This window comes from Marmota flaviventris, chromosome 6, assembly GCF_047511675.1.
Source record: "Marmota flaviventris isolate mMarFla1 chromosome 6, mMarFla1.hap1, whole genome shotgun sequence".
NCBI lineage: Eukaryota > Metazoa > Chordata > Mammalia > Rodentia > Sciuridae > Marmota > Marmota flaviventris.
This window is the reverse complement of record NC_092503.1, coordinates 11739907-11764235: the sequence shown is the minus strand read 5'-3', so window position 1 is coordinate 11764235 and position 24329 is coordinate 11739907. Positions and strand designations below refer to the sequence as shown.

Here is a 24329-nt window from a genome sequence, read left to right as displayed (position 1 = left end):
TGAACTGACCGGGCTAGTAACTAGCTGCTGGGTAGTGTGTGAGAGAGAATGTCTGGATCTCATTTCCTCACCTTTGAAAAGAAGAATCCCATTCAGCTCCCAAATCCTGTGCTCCAAAGTAAGAACTTTGGGGTCCTTCAGCTTACACTTACTGGAACACATGAGCCAGCGGGGACATAATGATCCAACAGACGTCCCTCGGCTGCAGAGTTCAAATCCCCTGTGGCACCTTCTTCCTTTGTGCTCCATAACCACCCCTTGGTCCTACCATGTATAAAGGTTAAATGATGCTTTCACTGACCTTGGAACAGGGAAGAGTCGGGTTAGCAGTTATTTAAGTAAATTAAGCCTCAAAAACCAAGCCTCTGCATGAATCATCATAGGAGTTTGTGCTGAATTACTCTTCATCTTGTCCATGACATGTGAGCTTTTCATCTGGTGCTGCGTGACTTGATGGTTGGTGTCTGAGTAATCTAACAGGCCTGTTTGCTGTTTCCTTGCAGGGCAGAATGACGGGGAAGATCAGCTTCTGAGCGGCTGGGGGAATGTGAAGGCTTTCATCTCCAGCTGTCTGGTTGAAGCTTCAGAAGGTCAGTGGTGACTCCCATTGGCCGCCGTCTTCAGAAGTTCTTAAGGAGCAGGCAGTCTGAAGTTGGCAGGGTCACTCCAGAGTCGCGCCTGCCTGGGGCCCTTCTAACTTGTAGAGTGAAGTTCCCCAGCCAAGTGGGAGAAGGGGAGGGCGTGCATGGTGAGGCTCTCGCTGCGGCTTGATGCCACCAGCTTCCCGACGTGGTGGCTTCTCCTCTGCTCCTTGGCAGTGCCCCTGGGGACGCTGATGGAAAAGAGAGTTAGATGACAAGCGATTGGACCTTCAAGGCTAAGAACCCGCCCAAAACTTTCCCAGGGGCCTCCCTTCCCTCTGTTTTCTAAATGGCTGTATCTTCAGCTTCTGGTCAAAGCAGGGGCCGTCACTTCAGTGTTGCATGAAGAGAAGGAGAAGAGCTGGCTGTGAGACCCCGTCTTGTGGCCCGGTTGCTCCCCATGGTTCGTCTTGGCCTCAACCTTCTCATTAGTCTTGCTCCCAGCTCTAGTTCCACCACCTGAAATAAAACACATGCCATCAGGCACTCCCCGAGACGTCCCCCACGTCATGAGAGATGAAGTTCAGCCTCAAGCCATCTCTGATCCGAGCACCACAGGCCCTTCAGCCTCAAAGCTTTGTGCCCCTCCATACCCGTGGGCCCATCATCTGGTGGGTCCCTCTGTCTTGCTATTGCCTTCTGTCCATCTGGCATAATTAAATGCCCCTCTCCTCCATCTACCTGGTCAGACTCAGCTACATGAGCCTTTCTGAGATCTCTTGTGCCGTCCACAGGGGGCCCCCCTTGAGGCCTTCAACGCAGCTCACCCCTGTGCTCACCACAGTATGTCTGTGTCACACTTTTATCTCAGTCTCCCTCCTGTTGCACTGGGCACCCTGCTCGGGCAGGGACTTCCTTGTTCTTGAGGCAGGAAAGCACAGTGGTCAGACCCTGCAGGCTTAGTACAGATTGAAATCTTGGTTCTGCGGTGTATGGGTTGATCTCCAGCTCCATTTCTTTTTAGCCTACTTTCCCTCCTGGGGGTAAAGAAGAGACAACGATGTCCGTGTTAAGTGAGTATGTGAAGCACTGGGGCTGTGCTGTGTAGCCATTGTTGATCACAGGTGCTCATGTGGGAGAGATCACGTTGAAAGACACTGCATTTTCTTTCCTTGAAGATCAGAGCCATGGAAATTGAACAATGATCTGTAGTTTGTGGACATCTGGGAATTTATCTGCTGAGGGAAGTTGAATGTGAACGTAGTGTTTTGTGGTGCCGTAGAGGTCTCTACAGTCATTCTTCACTGTGCAGTAGAATCTCCTTTGTTTCCAGATACTTCTAAGCTCATAAGTCTTTCGGAGGCTTCCAAAATGTGGCTATAGTATAAGTCCTTCTAAAGTCCCCATTCCTGTTCCCTTACCATATCTGTGTCACATGAAGACTCAGATTGGTGGCAGAGGATCCCCCCTTTTCCCCTGAGTTGGAGGTTGTGCTGAGGGTGAGCCTCTGCACTTGGACCTCCTCGGCTCAGGACACGGCAGTCTGCTCCTTGGCTGACTCATCAGTGTCCCCACAGAGACTTAGCGTGACAGCTCAGTGCTGTGTCCACTCCTGGTACTGCCACCCTGTTCCTTTGATGTGGCCTCTGTGCATACTTGCCTGGGGGCCTGCTGTCTGGACATGATCCTCACAGGCAGTGTGAATAGCCAACCCAAGGAGGGGTGGGGGCATCCTGCAAAGGGACAGCAATTCCAGCACCAGGCCTCTGAGTTCCAGAAACGTCCAGGGCTCAGGCCCAGAACCCCTGCCTCTTTGCACATGCCCCACCCAGCCAGGGTTGCTGCCGTTGGCCTCTTTCACTAGGGCTTCAAAGGCTTCAGACATGGGGGGACTCATCGACCCAAAATCCAGGCCATAGAAACGTGTACTGGTGGAGCAGGCCGCACTTCAGTGTGTGGAGTCTGACGAGTGCTCAGGAGGAAGATCTCCATTCCCCTCACTCCTGCTCCTCCACAGAACCTGCAGCTGTGCTTCCCGCCTCCCTGTTCTCCTGCAGCCTGCTCTGCCCCAGCGTGCGGCCTAAGTCTCTCCTACAGATCAGGAAACTAACCCACTCCTCGCAAGTCTCCTCGCAGCTTCTCTTCTTGGCCCTCACTCTCCTTCTCCTTCACTGCAGGCTGCCTGCTGCCCCGCCCAGGAGGCTGCCCTGGGCACTGGACAGAGCCTTTGCTCTTCCTCAGCTCCGAGTTGCTCCTTCCAAGGCCCTTAGCCAGATGCCGCGGCCCCAGCAAGCAGGTCTGGACCCCACCCCGGAGCACCCCCCTGGAGCACCCTCCTGTTCTCCTGATGGAGCACTCTGTCTTTTCAGAGCAATGGTTTTGAGGGTGACTTAGAGATTTGAATCTCGAGCCCCGACTCCCGCTCTGAGTTATAACTGCTGTCTGGACATCTCAGTTCAAGGAATGGATTAGAATTCACTGTGACTAACAGTGGACATGTTTTCTGCCCCCCACAGACTAACTCCTCCTGGAGTCCGGAGTCGACTGATCCTTTTACACCAGAGCCAACTCTGACCCAGTTTCCGTCATCTCCTGGAAACTGTCACCAAGTTCTAACTTTCTTTTAGGGCATTCAGATTTGCCTCAGGGCCTCTGGCTGTGGTTTCCCTCTGGATTCCTTCTCTTCCCCCATTGCTGTACTTAAGCACCCCTCCCCCCCCACACACCCAATATCACTTGGCTCAAAAGCCTTTCAAGGCCTCTTCTGGCCTATGACGGGCAAAGTCCAGGTTTTTCTGCCCTGTTCCAAAGCCCCATGGGACCTGACCCAACCCTCCCTATTAACCTTGTCCCCACGCCCTGCCAGGCCTTCACAGATTGCCTGCTGTCAAGTCACCGCCCAGGTTCTAGGGGAATCAAAGGACCAAGGTTGTCAGTCCCTCCTGCAAGACCCGTGCAGTCGGGTGCAGGGCTGGAGGCAGTGTCCGCAGCTCGTGGACTTTACTGATAACACCAGTGCCTTGTTGAAGGCAGAGGAAGCAATGTGGGAACAGAGGAGGGGCCATTACTTGTGACATTTCCTATGCTGTGGCTTGGAGAGTAACTCTGTCAACCTGGAGCCTTAATGTGTTTCTTGAGCCACTTTGGTATCAAGAGACCCAGTGAACACCTGTGAGATCATATTAATTATTCAAAGTGATTTTCTTTTAGTGTTTTGGGGGATTGAACCCAGGAGTGCTCTACCATAGAGCTTATATATACCTCTGGTCCTTTTTATTTTACATTGAGCAGGCTCTTGCTAACGTGCTGAGATAGACCTTGAACTTGTGAGCCTCCTGCCTCAGCCTCCCAAGTTCCTGGATTACAGGTGTGTGCCACCATGCCCTGCTCAAAACAATTTTTGAGTGAAAAATTACATCTACTTTCCTTGATTTTTGAGGTCAGTAGAGAAGAATGGGGGTGGGTAATGATTTCTCTAATTTTCTATTTTTGAAAGAGATCTTTTGAATCTTCTTTTTATTGGTAAGTGTTCTACTGAATCTTCATATAATCATTAAAGTCCAAGTATCTGACTAATATGAAATGGTCTTCTTGGAGAATTTTCTCCTTGTCCAATGGACTAGTTTCAGGCAAGGTGAACTCATGGCAGGTATTGCACTCTTTCTGTGAAGTACTGTTTTTAAGAGGACCGTTCAGCTTCCTGTGTGGCTCTCCACAGGTAAATTTGCAGCCAGAATCCTCACACTGAGAGAATTCCACACCTATGGAATTTCATAGTCTGTGCCCGTGGCCTGGCATTCATGAGACGAGGTTGTGCTTGGATCAGAAAAATTCTTTGGACTTGAGCCTTTTGTTCCTGGATGATTCCTTCTTCTATTACTTCCTCATTGTATTAATGACTTCCCAAGAATCCAAGATAAACTATTTCCCCATGCCTGCTGCAAGACCATAGCTCAAACATTTGCTGCTTTATTGCCCCATGTTATTAAAACCACCTTCTGGATTTGCACCTAAACATTTGGGCATATATTTGCATGTGTGCCCAACTCACACAGTAGGTACACACACGCTCACACGCCTTTTGATACCTGTGTGAATTCTGGCTGAGATATTGGGCATGTGCACTTAGGGGTAGAGCCTTCGGTTGGGCACACATAGTCCTGCAGCCCCACCTGGGCTGTTCCCCACAACTGAATGTTTGAGCCAGAGAAGGTGTCAGCATGAGCCAGCGCCAGGCCCACCTGCCTTACAATGGCACACACCCAGGTACCCTCACCTGCAGCCCTCCCGACCCACCCCAGCCAAACACGTGTTCACATGTTCAAAGGTACACAGAAGGCTGCCCTCAAAGTGGGCCAGACATCCACACTGAGAGTTCAAGGAGGGGAAGAGGTGTCCACAGGCACAGGAAGAGATGTCCACAGGATTCCGAATGGCTCTCTCCTTTGTCTTTACAATTTACCCTCCTTCTTCTCCCTTTGCCAGATGTATTTCCACGAGGTGCTGTTTCTTGGCTCCGGTCTTTCTGTCGCCGTCTTTCTCCCTGGCAGAGTTCCTTCATGCAGATGCTACTGTGGTCCATTGATTCAGAAATCCACACTCTCTGTCTCTCATGATCAATGGCATTGGCAGGTCCCTGGTGCCATCTGGGCAGAAGCCACTATGAACTCTGTACCTTGTTCTTATTCTAAGCAGGTGTTCTCAATGGCAGTGTTTCATCATCATTATCATTATTGACCCAAATCAGGTATTGATATTGTAATATCTGATTTTATTGATCAAAAGAGGACCAGGAAAGCTGAGGGTTTAGCTCAGGGGCAGAGCTCTTGCCTAGCACGTACAGGCCTGGTGTTCAATCTGCACCATAATAAGTAAATTAAAAGTAAATGAAGGTCCTCAGCTGGGGGTGTGGTGCAGGGGGAGTGTGCATGCTTAGCACGAGTGGGTGCCTGGGCTAGATCCCCAGCACCAGGACAGAGGATCTCTTCAGCCTATCACTCCCTGGCATGAAGAGTCATCCCCTAGAAGATGTATGAATCTATGTAACCTGGTAGACATATCAGGTTTTCTTTTTTGATTTTAGGCAAATTACTCTGCACAAAACACTTTGGATGAATATATATAAATGTGCACAACAATTAAGTCACTATTGCAGAAAATCTGGGCCTTGCTGGTGGGAACTGATTTTAAAAGGATAATATAGGAAGAGTCGAGTGAAAGACCCAGGATGAAGATGAGGAGACTTAGGGCAGCTGATGCACAGCATGTGTCCTGGCTTGTGAAGACAGAAGACGGGAAAAGGACTTTTAAAGCTCTAGTTAGAAGAAAATGTGAATGGGAGGCAAGGAGTTCCCTGCTGGAGGTATCACACATGGGCTAGGTGGCCTCTTCACCAGAGAGGAAGTTCAATGGGCAGAGGACAAGTTGACCCTTCCGGCCCTGAGCACCTGTGATTCTATGAAACAGTTGTTGGTGTTCTGTATGAGAACCACAGGTGTCTAAGGAGGTGAGCTATTGAGATAATTCTGGAAACTGAAAGACCAGCTACTGAAGAATGATCAGTAATTACTGCTTTTAACCTGAAACAGGTAATGCATCTTCCCAAATTACTGAATTGATTCCCAGGGCATAGCTTATTCTCTGGGAGAATCTAGTTTGTTCCCCTGGTTCCAACTTCAGCAGATGATAATACTGTGCCTTTAAATAGCCCTTTTCATCTGTGACTCTCAAAGAATTCTGTAAGCATTAATTAGTTCTCACATGTGACCCGGAATTTATTTTCTCACTTGTCAGATGGATAGTAAACAGTTTCACACCTGGGCAAAGCTCAAGTACTGAGGTGGTCACTCCTGGGGAGATCTATCCAAAGAAGGAAAACCTCAGTCACCCTTCAGGATGGTGTCTGACAGGTACCAGATGTCCCTTGTGTATGGATGAGACCTCAGACTCTGATACTGATGCTCACATGAATTCAGACTTCTTCCTGCTGTTTATTTCTATTCAGATCTTCTAACACTAAAATCTCAAATAAGATGTAAAAATTGAGAGAAGTTTCCAACCTAGTCAGTATATAGATTTAAGAATTATGGGCTGGGGCTCGGGCTCAGTGGTAGAATGCTCACCTAGCACGTGTGAGACCCTGGGTTCGATCCTCAGCACAACATAAAAATAAATAAGTGAAATAAAGGTATTGTGTCCAGGGCTGGGGATGTGGCTCAAGTGGTAGTGCGCTCGCCTGGCATGCGTGCGGCCCGGGTTCGATCCTCAGCACCACATACAAACAATGATGTTGTGTCTGCCAAAAACTGAAAAATAAATATTAAAATTCTCTCTCTCTCTCTTTAAAAAAAAATGGTATTGTGTCCAACTACAGCTAAAAAATAAATACTTTTTTTTTAAGTTTTAAATTGTATTTTATTTATTTATTTTTTAATTATTAATTGTTCAAAACATTACATAGCTCTTGACATATTTCATACATTTGATTCAAGTGGGTTATGAACTCCCATTTTTACCCCGTATACAGTTGGCAGAATCACATCGGTTATACATCCACATTTTTACATACTGCCATTCTAGAGTCTGTTGTATGCTTTTAAAAAAGAATTATGTAACCCTTTTGCCTTTTTTTTTTAAATTTTTATATTTTTAGTTGTAGATGGACACACACCTTTATTTATTTGTTTATTTAATGCGGTGCTGAGAATTGAACCCAGGGCCTCACACATGCAAGGCAAGTGCTCTACCACTGAGCCACAACCCCAGCCCACCCTTTTGCCTTTATAAAATTATATTGCACAAGACTTGAACTGTCTGGAAGGTTCTGGGTCAGGACACACACGTTATCATCTCCTCACCCCGTGTCACATTGCCCCAGTCACCGTTTACCACTGTTTAGTCACAGGGCACTCGCAGGGGTCCCAGATGAAGGGAAACGTGTGCGCGTCACACCTTCCTGACGCTTCAGTTTTAACTCCGGCCCTGACGTTTTCATAGTTAAAATCTAAACATCACCTGCTGCCTTCAGAACCTGCCCCTTCATTCTCTCCTTGACCCCAGGTTCCACCAGCTCCCCTGCACTGAAGTCACTAAAGTTTTCAGTGACCTTGTGGGATTCCAGGGGGTGCTTCCTGGGGTCACTGCACTAGACCTCCCTGATGCTCTAGTCTGCCCTGTCTTCTAGAAAGTCTCTCTTCCCTTGACGCCAGTGTCTCCTAAATCCCCCACTGCCCTCTCCCTTCTCCGGCACATTCTTTCTTGTTGGAAGACATTCTACTGGGACCATTGGTCCTCGACTGTCTTCTCAGGGGGTCAGCTCCACCATCCTTATCTCTGAAGGGGGTAGAACCATCTCTCTCTCCATTTCCCTGATGGAAAAACTGAGGCCTCTTGTTCATTCTTTCTTTCATTTTCTATACCCAGAGGCTCACAGAGTTCCTCTTTTTTCTTTGTAGTGGCTTTTAACCCTCTCTAACAACACCTCTAAGCAGGTCCCTAGCATTAAATGTGTGTTTAGTGGAGATGCAGCCCACTCTTCCAATTTCAGTTGTTTGTGTACCATACACACTGTCTATTAAATGAGTGTGACATTTAAATATATCAAATGGACACTCAAAAAGAGGGGGCTTTTCGCTTGTTCATTTCTTTGCACTACTGGGTATTGAGCACGGAGCCTGTCACATGGGAAAGTGCTCTACCACTTAGCTACAGCCCCACCCCTTTTTATTTCGAGACACAGTCTCCTGATGTTGCCCAGCTTGTGATCTTCTGCGTCAGCCTCCTTAGTAGCCGGGACCACAGGGGTGTGTCACCCACCTGGCCAAAAAGGTGAAATTTTAAGAAGTAGATGTAAATTAAAATACTGATATCTCTTCCTGTGTCCCTGCGGATGATCTGGAGAAGACCAGGGAGGACATGCCACCCCCAAAACCAGGGTCAGGACTGTGACAGTGGCCCAACCATGCTGTCCATCACCAGGCATCTGCCTCTCCTTCCCATCGAGCACCTGCGTTCCTTTCCTTTCCTCACCTGAGGTGTCCTGGACTGCCCAAGAGGGACAAGCGCAGCTCCCAGGGACCCTCAGGGCCCTGTGATCCTGTGGCCTCTTCCCCAAGCCTTTGCTCCTCTCCACATCTGGAGCCTCACCTCATCCTACCTTCCCTGTCCACTCCAACACCTGAGCCTCCTTCCTCACCGCCGTCTGAGCGTGTGGCCACCTGCCTCTCAGCAGTGCTCCTCGGCATGCCCTCGGGTCATTATCTCCTCAACTGGACTCTGATCCCCCTAAGTCCAGGTCTCTTCATCCCTTCACATCCTTCTCCAAGGAAACCAGTGGAGACGGCGAACCTGACCACTCTCACTTTAGTGCTGCTTCGTCCTGTTTTCCGGATGGCACCATTGTCAGGGACACCCAGGGCTTCTCAGTGGTTGCGTTTGGGCAGAGACACCCACAGAGGCCCCAGAATCTCTGACACAGCGCAACTTACTGATCACAAGTGCGCCTGGGGACTTACCGTGTCTGTGGCTGGCAGTTTAAGTCCACTAAGTGCTGCTCAAGTTCACCTTCTTCCAGAAGCTGGTGGTTAATTCTTTTAAAAATTCAATAGAAGAAAAGTTGGCTGCTTATTGGGAGTCTGCTTTGGACTGCCAACTTGGATTGCTTTACATGAATGTTGATGCACGGGCAATTTATTAGCAAAGTATCCATCTCTTTAGTGCCCAGCGGGGTGCAGGACATGCGTGTAAACCATCCAGATGACAATGTCCTGGATTGGGCGCTTGGCACTCACCTACCACCAATCAATGCACCTATTCACAGATGGCAGAGTTGGATGCTGAGGCTGAGTCGAGAGGCTGCCACTCAGGAGCAGAGTGACGGACGTGCTGAAGAGGCCACGGGTCGGAGCTTCTTCCACACCTTCTCGAACTCACCTGGCAGACACTGACCTGGGAATTGGGAAACAGAGGACTGGAATAAAGATAGCAACCGGCTTCCCTGATCTCAAGCTTTATGGCTCTGGGGCTGAACGAGCCATTCAGTTCTCAAAGGTGCATCCTCGGGGACTGGCCTCTGGGGGACTGGCTGTTACTGGATGGATAACCTTTGAGACCCCCTTAATTGAAACACACTCTTCTTATTAAAATAAATGCATACAAACTGAAAATTAGTTTCTTTGGTCCACTGTAAGAGGAATTGTCCACGAAATTGAGTTGTTTAATATTTAAATTACATTTTTCTTGTTTACATGGAAAACTTGGCAGGCTTGGTGAATGTCATAATTGTGTTCAGAGTCCAAAAGTAATCCCATAATATGTATTTCAAGTGTAATATAGCTCAGTGTCTTGAGCCAAGATGATCCTGCCAACCTCTTTTGGGTGGCTGGGGATCCCAGCTGACCTTGAGGGTGACAACTCATACTGTAGGCAGGTTACCCTTGGGTATTGCTTTTCAGATTAAAGTGTCAGCTTTGCTACTTTAATGAGGGGTAGCTGTTGGATTTTCTTATGCTTTTTTCATAACTTATGTGTTTCTCTTAACTCTGAAAGCAAAGGGTCAATTTGGAGAGTGAGTCAGGAAAAGACCGAAATCTTTTCAGAAATCTCTGCTAGTAAAATATTTCTTTGAGATTTTTGTTTGTTTGTTTCTTTTTAACTGGGGATTGACCCCAAGGTCGTTTAACCACTGAGCCACATCCCCAGCCCTTTGTATTTTTTATTTAGAGACAGGGTCTCACTAGCTAGGTTACTTACAGTCTCGCTAAGTTGCTGAAGCTGACTTCGAACCTGCGATCCTCCTGCCTCAGTCTCCTGAGCCTCTGGGATTACTCTTGTAATATATTTTAGGAGACCCACATAAAAAAAAAAGAAGGAAAGAAAGACAAGAAGGGAGAGTGGAGGAAGGAGGGAAGGAAGAGGAGGAGGAGGAGAGAGAGAAAGAGAAGACAGAGAGAAGAGAGAGACAGAGAAGGAGAAAGTCTTCCCGGGGATCCCACCCAGTTTCCTCTCTGAGCAAGTTTAGCTCAGGACACAGCTTGTCTTTCCAGTCTCCAGCTCCTGCTGTGGCTCTTGGCAGGGGATACTGGGACCACTGCAGATGGCCCTGGGAGGAGGGGATGCAAGTGCTGGCCTTGTTAATTGCCGCTGGACTTGGGCTGCTGTCTGGGAAGGGAATACCCACCTTGGTTGCCAAGTGAAGCATTTTCACAGCCTGAGGCCATAGATGTGACTTTGCTTTGTGAATACAAAACAGACAGATAGAGGAACAAAGTGCCAGTCCTGAAAGGCGAAGAGAGGACCATCACTAAGTGCCATGTATGAACTCAGAATGATTCTTGGTACAGCTATTCTGTGGCTCATGAAATAATTTTGTATGAAAATAAGGCAACTTCTAGTGAGTTGGTTCATATTATTTCTTTCTTACTGTTTTCTTTAAACCCTGCTTTGAAGTACAAACCAGTAAGAAATTTGGAAAGTCTGTGCTCATCATTGGAGTGCATTAAAACACTCGGAGCCTTGCAGAAACCTGTGGTCTAGAGTCATGGAAACCAGGGGATTTAGAAGTCTAGACTGATCCAGGAAGAAAGCACACATTTTCTCTGAAGCACTAAATCGTTTGCCTTCATTTCAGATTCATAGTTGACTCATTTCAGATTATAGTTGACATGTATGAATGACCATTTTTCCAATGAAGGATTGATGCATTTTGTAATTACCAGTCGGGGGTATTTACCTATAAAGAGTCGTTTTCCAAATGTTCATACCATTTTGTAGCCCTCTTTATTCCATGAAATCTTAAACACGAGTTTATTGTGCATCTACTATGTGAGCGCTAGGGGTATAATTGTAAACAGAACCAGAGCCAACTGGCCCCTTTCCTCAGGGAGTTCCTTGGCCCGCCCTGGTGCTCCTTGGTCTCTGTAGTCATGTTTGCAGGGCAGCACTTAGCTTGTTCTTGAAAAATGAACTTGACTTTCACAAAGTGTCCAATAGCAAAGAAAAATAAATGATTTTGAACGCAGAGACCAAACAGAAATACATCTTAAGTGAACCACACCTTCAGATGCTAATTTCAATGATTTTTCTTGTCTTCCTCCTTCTCATGCACCATGTTCTCTCTTCTGTTGAATAGTGACTGGGTTCATTGCCTTTAAGCCACCATTGATTTGTAATTAATGACCACACTTAGTCATTAATTAATTAGTATATTCCAGGACAGGGCTGGGTGTTGAGATTGTAGAAATGCAAGGACACCTTAACTCCATGTGGTTTTTTTCCCTCTACCAAAGTCACTGTATTCTGCCCAAAGTTGTCCATTCTCCCACTTTTCATTTCTGGGCTGCTTCTTCATGAAAGGATAATATTCGTAGGATTTTGAAAACATAAAAAGACCAAAAAGGAGATGAGTTTTAAAAACATCTAATTGCTAAACCTTAAACCCTAGATTTCCAAAGGCAAATCCCCGCAGCCACACACCTGGGGGTCCACACGAGTCACCCAGCAGGACTGGAAGCCCATCTGTGTGCTTGAGCCTTCCTGTCCTCCAGAGCAGTATTTCCTGGGAGCAAGGAAGACCAGTGGAATTTTTCTGGTTGCTTTTGAGTCACTAACCATGGAAATACTTATGCTCATTTTATAAACACCGACTACATCCCAGATAATAAATGTATACTGATTCATCTCCTATTTTTATAAGTCACTTTCAGAGGATAGCAGTGGATCTTCAGAGGATGAGTGAACCCTTCCTTTAAAAAGCATATTTCAAACATCCCCCCCCCCTAATTATATTGGAGTGCTGCTAATTCATAGAAGGGTCAGTGCATTTTCAAAAAACTCCTGCTCCATCAATATAACTTAAATATTTTAAACTAAGATTTAAAATATTTAGATAAACTGGATTTATGAGCTTTCGCTTGTATCTTGGATGAAAGGGAGGAAAAGAGGCATTTGGCTTTGTCTTCATGACCAATTGTTCTTTCAGGGACAAGGCTGCCTTGCTAAATCGTGGTCATTTCCCCCGGTTTGAATGGCTTTGGGTTGTAGTTTTCACAGTGCTGGGATGAATCCCAGGGCCTTGCCCTTGCGAGGCAAGTGCTCTACCACGGAGCTATACTGAAGCCCTGAGTGGAATTTTAATTCAGGTTTATAGATTTATCTTCATAAAGGTGAGACAAGCTTGCTTTCTTTCCCCAGAGCAGAGCTCAGCAGATGGCTCTCCTCTATGGAGACCATGATCTAGTGTTGGGGGGGCTTTCTCTGGACCTCAGATGTGAGACAGGCGTTTGATGCCAGTTCTCTTCCTTATGTTTGGAAGATTCCATCTGGTCCTCTACGTGCATTTCTCTATCCCAAGAACCTTCTAGGATGTGATTACTAAGTTAAAGCAGCACATAGAAAAACTGGTTTTTACTTCTTGTTCATATAGAGTAACACCCACAGAATTGGCAGAGCTAGTGTAATGCCACACGTGTGACCGGGCGAGGTCAGTAAAGTCTCCTGTCCACGGAGGCTGCTAGGAACATTTTACACAACTGGACAGAAACGTGAATTCCTAGTCACTCCATGAGACAAACCACTGTGTCCACGAGGAAGAAAAGCTCCTATTAGAACAAGATGCAGGTTGGGCCTCCTGACTGCAGGAGGGACACAGAGCCCATTCTTAGTGTGCCCGGGCTCACGTCACTCCACATACAGTGTTTCTCATCTCAGGGTTTCCAGAAAATGTCCTGTGAAATGTAAATCCCAAGTTCTTTTTTCTGGTGCATTCTTATACATGATAAATGAAATTCAGCTTGATTACATTTACTGATTTGGCCAATTTCATATAATTAAGGGAGCTTTTCACAAAGAGACTAAATAGACTGCTGAAGAAAGTATAAAAAGACGTGTACATTGGTGTTTGGGGCACAGTTGCGTTTGAGTTTTATGAAGGTTTCCTTCCTCCACGGAGAAATCTGGAGACTCTAGGGCATACACTCTAAGCCAGTTTATTTTTATATTGAAAAATCACCTCCTTTAAAACTCTTGAGAATTCCACAAATTCCACATATATATATATAGTAAGTTACATGTAAAGCTTACTTATAATTTTTGGAAAATTTGAGAAATTTAATACTTCAATGGTAATGATGTCAACCTTTTGAAAATGGGTACCTGCCACCGGCCAGGGGAATGTGCTAAACACCTTGCACCTTTCTCTCAGTAACTCTTCACAACAGCCTCATAAGGCAGGCACTTTACGCACGAGGAAACTGAGGCCAGAAGAAGGCTAAGTAATTGGCCCAAAGTCAAAGAGCCAGAAAGTAATGGGATTGCACTCCTCTTGGTTGGCTCAGTTTGACGCCAAAGCTCATGATCTTAATGAGCTTACTCTGCATTGCCTCTCTGTGAATGATAAAAACATCTGCCTTAATTAATGGTTGTGCAAGTAAAAACAGCTTTCCCATAAGAGGTGCATGCACTTATTTTGATTGGCAGTTACGTGGTACCATAGCAAAGACTCCTAAATTTCCTTAGCAAGGACATGCACAAAGAGGCTAAAAGCATGCTGTTGGTCACTAGTGTCTAATTTCCCTGTTACCTTCTTTCTGCAATGACTGAATCGACAGGCACATGTATCCCTTTTGTTTAAATAATGGATATATTTATATATTAATAACTAGAAAGCAAGGCTGCGTGAAGAAAAAAAAGTACAACAAGGAAAATTAGATTGTAGAATTAAGCTTTAAAATACAAAATACAACACAATTTCTTATTTTCTCTTAGATTGAGTCTCTGATGTAAGATGATAGTTCACAAAGCATCTTCAAGTGCTTTCATTTTATTTAAAAAATTCATTATTTATTTATTTATTTATTTATACTTTTTTAGTTGTTTTGGGATTAAACCTAGGACCTCATGCATGCTAGGCAAGTGCTCTGCCACTGAGCTGTACCCTGAGTCCTTTTTTAAAATCTTGAGGCTGGGTCTCACTAAATTTTCCAGGCTGCTTACAAATTTGCAATCCTCCTGCTTCAGCCTCTCACGTAGCTGGGATTACAGGTGTGTGTCACCACACCTGGCTCTTGAGCCACACACACCTCAGATAGAGCTGTGGCACTTAGGCATCAAGCCAGGACTGCAGCCATCTGGAAATCATCACGTGATACAAAGGGGACGGAACTCTGACCTGGGTTGGGTTTGCTTGCTTTCCTCTTGGATGATAGAACGCTAAGAACAAGGTCAAGTTGCCCCTTGCCCAGCTCTCACAATGATCTGGAGTGGAATCAGCCTCCTGCTTGTCCTGCTGTGGCCTGGAACTTTCTCTAGGTCAGGAACCATGACTGTGTTCCCAGGGACTGGAACTGTGCCCGTCAGAGTCCACAGCTGGGGGCTGGTGAATCCGGGAGTCTGTGAAGGAGCCCTGTTTAAACAAGCGAAGGACTCCTGGCTTCTGCTCTCGGTCTCACACTCCCTTTGTAAAATGTTGCAATAGAGGGTTATTTCAGCTCACAAGTTTGGAGCCATGAAGCCAAACATTCAAACAGAGCCTCAACAAAAGAATGTGCAAGTTCAGCCAGGTGCAGCGGTGCACACCTGTGATCCCAGCGACTCTGGAGGCTGAGGCAGGAGGACCATGAGTTTTGAACTCAGCAACTTAGTGAGGCCTAAGGACTCAGTGAGACCCTGTCTCTAAATAAAAAATAAAAAGGACTGGGGATATGGCTCAGTGGATAAGTGCCCCTGGGTTCTAGCCCCATTAAAAAAAAAAAAAAAAAGAACACCTCCAGCACTGTCTCTCCCTAGGATCCCTGTTACTTTCTGAGTGTTTTCCAAGGTGCTTGGGGAGACCAGGTATGTGTGGTTAAGAGGGGTGTATAGAGCTGCTCTCACTTCAGGGGGGTCATCCACTGATATCTGGATCAAGATCCCCCATCTTCCAGAGGCATTCTGAAGGTGTCACTGTGGAGGAGGTTGCCGGTTTGGAAATTCAGCTTTTATTAAGTTGGAATGCAGGGAAGAAAGTTTTACCTTATGACTAGCTGAATTTTCTGTAGCCAGAAGTGACTCTTACACTTTGCTTGTTTTCTTCCTGTGGCACTCACCACAGACTATCTGTTAAAATTGTTATTTGTGTAGAAATCTTGTCATCCAAGACTGTTAGCTATTTGCTAGATATTTGTTTTGTTTGGTACTCAGGTTTGAATCCAGAGTGCTTTGAACCAAAGTGCTTTACACATCCTCGGCCCTTTTTATATTTTATTTTAAGACAGGGCCTCACTTAAGTAGCTGAGACTAGCCTCAACTGATCCTCCTGCCTTAGCCTCCTGAGTTGCTGGGATGATAGGTGTGTGCCACTGTACCCAGCTATTTTATATATATATATATATATATATATATTTTTTTTTTTTTTCCCCTTAGCCCTTGCTTTGGAGGTTGGGAAACTTGGATAGGAATCCTGACTTCACTACTTCTGGTAGTCATAAAAACTTGGGAAAATTTATTTGCCTTCATTACATTTAGTTGCCTTATCTGCAAATTGGGAGAACAGCAAGTTCTGCCTCCTCTGATTGATTTGGGAATTCAGAGCATGGTGTCTGGCTCACAGCAACTACCAAGTGAGATCTATCGTTATCAGTAAGGAAGCCTTGGAGCTTTCCTCAGGGGGAAGGAATTCTGCAAGTGTCTGCCCTCATCCTGACTTGATTGGTGCTATTGGAACCCACAGGTGTCTCTTGGAGAATGTTCCAATTAGGTACTACAACCTTGCCCTGTGTCATAAGCTGCCTGTCACTTTTCCATGTGATGTAGTCAGTGTGACTTGATAATACTTAATGAAGCCTTAAGCAACTTGAACACAAGTTCTTCTCTTCAAAACATTAACCATAATTTCAGGCTGTTCCTATCATTCCTTGCCTGCCCTTACCCCCACAGGAGGCCAGGAAGGGAAAATGTGATTCTGTGCATGTGACAGCGTATGTTTTTGAGCATTGACGTTGCTCCAGATACAATGCCAAGGGGGCAGCATTTAAAAAGAAGTATAAGAATTCAGGCACTGCAATCCTGGAATCCTAGCAACTTGGGAGGCTGAGGCAGGAGGACCCCAAGTTCAAGGCCAGCCTCAGCAACTTAGACCTTGTCTCAAAATAAAAAATACACTGGGGGCATAGCTCAGAGGTAAAGTGCCCAGGGTTCAATTCCCAATAGAAATAAACAAACAAACAAGGACATTACAAGAACCCTCCTCCTTGTACCAAAGCAGCCAGCCGCTACTACCCTGATGCCTGCATCATGGATTAACTTCATTTTTTTGAGCTTCAGTCCAAGTTGTTTTATGTCTGACTTATTTCTAACATCGGGTCTGTAAGCTTCATACAGGAGTTGGTCTATTTGTTATGCTACATACTAGTTCATGATATAAATATACCACAATTTCTCCACCTGTGATTGAGGGACATCCGGGTTGTTTCCTGTTTGGGCTGTTACAAGGAATAATGCTGTCAACAATCTTATGTGCATTTCTGCTGCATTCTCCCCCTGGAGTAGAATCCCTGGGTTGTTGTGGATGCCTTTGTGCTGTTTCAGTAGTTACTGTCAAAGTTTTTCCAAAATGGTCGTAAAAAAAGTCACACTGCCACCACCAATTTAGGGGACTTGCTTGCAAACTCGCCAGCACTTTGTATTGTCCTCCTTTTACTTTTAGGCATTTGGAGGGCATGTACCAGAGTCTCTTTGTGGTCTTAGTTTTTCTTTTCTTGATGGTTGAGAGGTGGAGCCTCTTTTCATGTGTGTATTAGCTCTTTGGATAACTCTTTTCAATGGTAACAGGCCTCATATTTGAATTGCAATGTCAGATGTTTTGTTTTTATTAATTGGTTTGTCCAGTTCTGTGTGTATGCCGGATGCCAGGTCTTTATGGGACACAGTTCCTGCATACGTCTTTTCTGTGGCCACCTTGGAGCTTAGTGGTTGGCAAGTGGGTCTCGGGGAACGGGAAGCCAAGTGTGGGGTTTCCTTCTTCAACTTTGCCTTTTCTCTGGGATTTTGGTCCAAGACCTCAGAGTGAAGGAGCAGGTGAGAAGCCCACCGGCACTGAGAACTGCTACAAGGAGCACCTTTGTGCTGAAGGGTCCAGGACACGGGGTCCTTTCCAGGCGAGAACCCCTGAGCAACTCAGTGACATGCACAGTCCCTTGCCATTGCTAAGCAGATCCCTCCTGCAGTATGGAGATGGCGGGCCAGGTGGATGGCATGGCTGTGGACGTCTCATTCAACTGCTTGAAAAAATTGACTGTCAGCTGGAAAGGCAGGCAGGCAGGCAGGCAGGAAGGGAGGGAGGGAGAAAGGAAGGGAGGAAGAGAGGGAGGGAGGGAGAGAGGGAGGAACGAAAAAGCCAGGGCTAAACTCAGAGCAGAGGACACCTCTTCAGTGCTGTGTACCCCCGCACTGTGGTGGGGGCTTCCAGATGCTGTCTGTCTCTCAGAGCACGGTGCAGAACTTGGCTGGGAAGGGGAGGAGGGCATGTCTAAGGGCTGGCAGTGTGGCATTTACTACGAAGACCATGGCTGATGCCCAGGTCCAGGCAGAATGGAGGATTGGGACAAGTCTGCCACCCAGATGTCCCTGGCATCAGGCTGGTCTTGCCTTGGTGTTTAAAAATGCCGCTCCCACCCCACCCTCCCCCTCCTCCTGAAGAGAAGAGGAAAAGCATGGGGCATTGTGGGTAATCCCTAACTGACAAGAGTATTCCAAGGGTTTTCAGTTGGATGGGGCTGCATTTCTTTGGTAATGAGACTTAGTAGCCCATTACTAAGAATGGGCTGCAAATATATAGCAAGGTCCTAACTCCTAGTACCTACCTGTGACTGTGACCTTATCTGGAAATAGGGTCTTTACAGGTGTAATTAAGGTAAGATGAGGTTCTTTGGCTGGGCCCTTATTCAATGTGATTGGGGTCATAAGAGAAGAAACAGACACAGAGAGAGCAATGTGGCCGCAAAGGCAGACATTGCAGCCCTAGGCCTACAAACCTAGGAACACAGGGATTGCCAGCAACTAGAGAAGAGAAGAGAAAGGCACAGACTGCTGTCCCCTGCAGCCTCCGAGAAAGCAAGGCCCTACCCACCCCCACCCCCCTGACTGTAGATGTTCTAGAAATGTGAACCACTAGGCTTCTGTTGTGTTAAGCCACTTAGTTTGCTATAGTTCCTGACAGCAGCCCCAGCAAACCAACACAAGGACTAACTAGCAATGGGGGTTGGTCAGCCAAGTTCAATTCACAGGGTGGAAGGAAAGGCAGTCACATTTCCACGCTCCTCCTCATCTTGCTTTAAATTCCATCTTTGAACTTGTGTTTTGCTTACCAGGGTAACCTCCCCTGCCACCTTTGGACCTGCCTGACCCCCACCACAGTGTGCGAGTGTCAACTGCATTGTGTGCCTCGATCACAGCAAGTGTCAGGAGGCGCCCGGTAAGCCAGCTGAACCTGGCTCGAGTGAGAATTGACACCAACCGAGGACACAGATACAACTGACAGTGCAAGATGTGACTGTGCAGTAAGAAATGACTCAGGCCAGGGTCTCACCAGGAAGGGAATTGCTGAATTACTCTGGGCAGTTACAGTATTTTCTCATATGAACGTCTCTCATCAGGGTCAATCTGTCTGGATGGTTGAAGGGCTCCCGGAGATTCCTCCTTGATTAACTCACCTTCGTTGCTTGTATGTGGCTGAGATGCCATCTTGCATCCTCATTCCTTGGGTTCCCAAAGTCCTTTGTCAGTTTTTCAACTACAGCACAGACATCGGCTGAGAAGGTTCACGGTTTACACTCTTAGCAGCAGCCAGCAGTTGTTTACTGTGTGGTTCCAGCCTGGGACCTACAGGGTACACTGAGCATGTCACAGGGAAGGCCAGGGATGTGGCCTAGGGCCAGGTCATCATAATCATCTCTTTTAGCCAGCTTTTTTTTCTGCTGTGACCAAAAGACCTGACAAGAACAATTTTAGAAGAGGAAAAGTTTATCCGGGGCTCATGGTTCCAAAGGTTTCTGTCCACAGAAGGCCGGCTCCATTCTTCAAGGCCTGAGGCAAGGCAGTGTGGCAGAGGAAAGCATCATGGCACCAGGAAGCAGACAGAGAGAGAGAGTCTAAGCTCATCTCACAAAAGGCACATCCCCAGTGATCCACCTCCTCCAGCCACACCCTACTTGCATATAGTCACAGCTCCCTGATGGGGACTAACTCAGGGACTAAGTTAAGGTTCTTATAACCCCATCATTTCACCTCTGAAGTTTCTTGCGTTGTCCCATACAAGAGCCTAGATTCAACGAACATCCGGGTAGGAACAGTGATAATGGACTTGGAAAGCTTGAACTATGTTTTCAAAATAGAAAGAAGTTCATGGGCCAAATGAAGAGTTCTGTCTTCTATGTGTGATTTGTGGTCAGGCCCATCCACTCCGTGCTCAGCTGATCACTAGCTCTGTGACGGTGAGCAGGTGGCTCCTCTCTGTGAGCTTCAGGGTCCTTCTCATCTGTGAAAGGGGATGACAATACTACCTACCTCAGTAGGAGGTTGCAAGATGCAATGAGATGAATCGCCTAAGGTGTTGTGTCTGCCGAAAACTAAAAAATAAATATTAAGAATTAAAAAAAAAAAAAAGAAACGAGCCCAGTGTTTGGCACAGAATATTCAATGAATGTTAGTTTAACATCAGTCTAAATTTTTTTCTCCTTCATTAATATATAGTCGTTTCTTCATGTAATGCCAGTTTTTGCTAAAACTGTCTTGTTCCACAGAGTGATCCAGGGCCCTATTTTCAATCTGCACAAGGAGATTAGCTGTCCTTCCAAAAAGCATTCAGGTCCCCACACTGGGCAGGGAGGGCCCCACTATGCCACCTGTGTGTTTGTCACATTGAAAATACACCCACATAAAAAGAGCATCAGGACAAGAGGAATTCCTCAACTGTTTTTGCCTTCTAATACTTGGAGCTTTACATATATGTGCCCTTTACAAATATTAAGTCATTTCTTCTGTATATAATTTCATCACATAAATTTGATTATTATCCCTATTTTACACTCAAGGAAATGGAGGGACTGAAGGTCAGGTCACTTCCTGAGATAACGGAGCCGGTGTGGGCAGTGAAGCCAGGATTTAAATCAGACATTCTGACTCCAGTCTCTGACCTATGAAGTAGCCTGCTGTGTGTGGGCATGTGCCTGGTGGACGGATGGACACACACACACACACACACACACACACACACACACACACACACTGCATAGCTTTTACTTTCCATTACGCTGACTTTCACTGTTCCTGAAAATGTGTGATGGTCCTAGCTTTATATTTTTCTTTTTCCTTTTTTTGTCTTCCTCCTTCCCTCTCTCCCTCTCTTTCTCTCTTCCAGGGATGGAACCCAGCCCTTGTTATCTGAGCAGTGCTCTGCCACTGAGCCACACCCTAGCCCATCTAGATAATTTCCTATGCAATCACTTATGGAGTGGTGGAGTGGGAAGGAGGGGTTGGGGGGCTCACGGGGACAGGTCTCTGCTACCTCTTCAGGGAGGCAGAGAGTGACCAGCAGGGTGGAGTTGCCATCTCTAGATAGTTCTGCCCTGGGTCCTTATCTCCACTCTCAGCTGAAGCTGACCAGCCTGAGCTAGTGAGGGAGAGTTGTTGAGGACCAGCTCCCAGATGAGCAGGGAGGGAGGGAAAGGGAACTTGGGAATGCCAAGGTCAAATACGGTGAGGAAAGAGCCTAAGGTGACAGAGAAGGGTGGGGGGAGAGGGTCTGCCCCCCCTGGGGAAAAACATTCAGTGGCCATATCACCACTGCCCAGGGCTCTGCAAATTGTCTGTGCCCAGCGAGACAGGAAGGCAGCTCTGCAGGGGAAACCAGGGCCCCCTCAGGGCCCCTCTGGAGTTAGGTCCCAGCTCCTGGGCCAGTTATAAAGACACTTCGCCACTGTGCTTGGGAAGATGGAGTGACAGTGAAGGATCTAGTAGTCGGAAGACTCCAGAAGCCCAAAGCTGGCTCCAGCTGGGCAGACCTGGTAGATATGCACAGACGGATGCCATTTTTGCCAGGCCCTGAACTGTGAGAGGGTTACTTTGGTTTGCTGCCATTGTGTGGGAAAAACTGTCAGGAACGGCAGTGGAGAGGCAGAGAGGTTGGGAAGCTCTTTAGGAGGGAACAAGGAGAAAGCTGGAGGCCAAATGATTGAGAGGGACAGGAGACGACACAGGTGGCCCCAAGCAGTGTGGAAAACAGAAGCTACTGACTGCAGTAGGGAATGGGGCGGAGGAGGGGAGCTTTGGTCAGCTTTGTGTCACTGACCAAAATACGTGATGAGAACAACTTAGAGGAGGAAAGTTGATGTGGGGCTCACCCTTCCAGAGTTTCAGTCCATAGACAGCCGTGGTCACTGTATTTGAGCCCAGTGTGAGGCAAACACCATGGCCAAAGCTGCCCAGCTCGTGGTGGCCAGGGTGGGGCAGGGGTCACAGTGAAGATGCACCCTTCCAGGCCCTGCTCCCTGTGACCCACCTCCTCAGCCACACCCACCTGCCTCCAGTGACCACCCAGTCAGTCCATTCAAACCAGGATGGACCGATGAGGCTACAGCCCTCACAATCCAGTCATCTCACCCCGGAATATTCCTGCATTAACACGGTTGTTTTGCATCTAAGCCCTAACAAGGAGGGATCCTGGGACCCACCACAATGACAAAGTGATTGTGAAGTCTGGTACTATGGGAGAAAGAAAGGCAGGGTTGTGCAAAATCCTAGAGTCTTAGGTTATGTTTTTGGTAATTCTCCCACTGGTTGTTTTTTTTTTTTTTCTCCTGACACTGGGAGGTTGAACCTGGGCATTTTACCACTGAGCTACGTCACCAATCCTTTTTATTTTTTATTTTGAGACAAGGTCTCACTAATTTGTTGATGCTGGCCTCAAACTTGCAATCCTCCTGCCTCGGCCTCCCAAGTAGCTGGGATTATACACCACTGTGTCTGGCTTCCCCACTAGTGTTTCTATACTGACTAAACTGTTGGAATGGGAGCAAAGCAGGAACAAAATGTCACTTTCTTCAGGGGTAGTAGGTGAGGAAGAGTTGGGGGTGGTATGGGGCCGTGAGGCTGCACAGTGACCCTTAAGTGGACAGTTTTATGTATTCACTTGTTTTTAGCACAGGCTGTTAGGGCTTCAGCTAACAGCCTGCCAGTCCCTCCTCTGTTTACCTTGCCATGAGGACAGTGCCAGGGAGACTCTCGAGGGCTTCCAGTACATTTTTGAATTGGCTGTTTCTCATTACCTCACCCCAGTGAGAAGATGGATTTCTCAACCACCCACTGCCAGTAGGTGAACTTGGAATGCCCTAGTGACTCCGGGTGAGCAGGTAGCAGCAGGAGGGTGGCTTTGGTTGCTTCACTGTCTGATTCTCTGAGATTCATAGAAATGCTAATCTGGAGTGGTTGCCATTCTTGGTGAAAGGTCAGGTCCAGGTGGGACTCCCCACAAATCCTGGAGCAAGCACCCTTTCTTGGCTCAATGGTGGAGGCCCCGATTCAACCCCCAGCACCAAGAAAATAAAAACAAAAACCAATCATAACCTTTCTTATTATAGAAAATTGTATTTGTGCTAGGTGCAGTGCCTGTGGTCTCAGCTACTCAGGAGGCTGAGGCAGGAGGATTGCTTGGGCCCAGGAGTTCAAAGCCAGTCTAGACAACCCCTGTCTTTTGGTGGGGGTGGGGTGGAGGGTGGAGCAGGGGAGGGAGAGAAGGAAAAGGGAGAAAGAAGGGAAGGGAGAGAGGGAGGGAGCCTTTGCTGGCTGAGAGTACAGATTTGCACATGATGAATCAAGACAGTCTGAGGGGAGAGGAGGAAGGAAAGTAGTTCCCAGTGTGTCTCTGTCCTCTCTCCTTCTCAGGGCTGCATTTTTAAAGCAGGGTGTGATGGTTTGGATATGAGGTGTTCTCCAAAAGCCCCTGTGTCAGTGTAGGAATGTTTGGAGGTGAAATGATTGTGTTATGAGAGCTGTAACTTCAGCAGTCCATCCTAGTTGGAGCCGACTAACTGGGTGGTGACTGTAGGCAGGAGGGGCGTGGCTGGAGGAGGTGGGTCAGTGGCCTGAGGGGTGCATCTTCCCTGTGGGCCTTTCCCCCTCCTCTCTGCTTCCTGGTTGCCAGGAATGGAGCTACTTTTCCCCACCCTGCCCTTCCCCCGTGATGTTCTCTCTCATCTTGGACCCAGAGCAATGGTATCAGCCAACCAGGGACTGAAACCTCTGCAACTGGGAGCCCAAACAGACCTTTCCTTCTCTAAGCTGTTCTTGTCATGTGTTTGGTCACAGCTTTGAAAACCTAACACACAGGCCGTCTGTTCTATTAAGGAATCCCACACTGGCCAGTGTGTTCACTGAGGATCTCCTCCTACAGTGATGTGGAAGGCTTCTACAATGTGCAAACTGGCTCTCCTCCCCTATGTTGGAAGAGGGATGTAGAGGTTGGAGTGAGAAAGGACATTGTTGGCAAAGAGTAGCCAACAAGAATTGCTTTTTTTTTTTCTGTCTTTATTTCTTTCTCTTTAAAAAATTGGTTAAATGCAAATACCCTTAAAACTCAGAGGGAAATTGTGGGCAGAAAGATTTCACTAATCTGTAACTATGGGGAGCCACTGCAGGTGTTCATGATAGTTCTGTAATAATCAAGAGGATAACATTTTAACATCAAAATTTTTGATTTTTTTTAAAAGAAAAAAACTGTTG

General features: G+C 46.9%; 2 protein-coding genes across 4 annotated transcripts in view; both read left to right on the top strand.

Annotated features, from left to right (window-relative positions):
- Positions 1–9745, top strand: part of Scaf8 (SR-related CTD associated factor 8) — a 189958-nt gene extending 180213 nt beyond the window's left edge. For both annotated transcript variants that reach the window (XR_011707688.1, XR_011707689.1), the window contains 2 exons: positions 504–590; positions 9400–9745. The gene's annotated coding sequence lies outside the window, so the exon portion shown is untranslated. The remainder of the gene's footprint in view (positions 1–503; positions 591–9399) is intronic.
- Tiam2 (TIAM Rac1 associated GEF 2) overlaps positions 515–24329 on the top strand; it is a 232700-nt gene continuing 208885 nt past the window's right edge. The window contains exon 1 of one of the 2 annotated variants that reach the window (XM_071612884.1): positions 515–590. The gene's annotated coding sequence lies outside the window, so the exon portion shown is untranslated. Of the gene's footprint in view, positions 591–18939; positions 19027–24329 lie in introns of those variants that run through there. The other variant, XM_071612883.1, reaches the window with a different exon arrangement.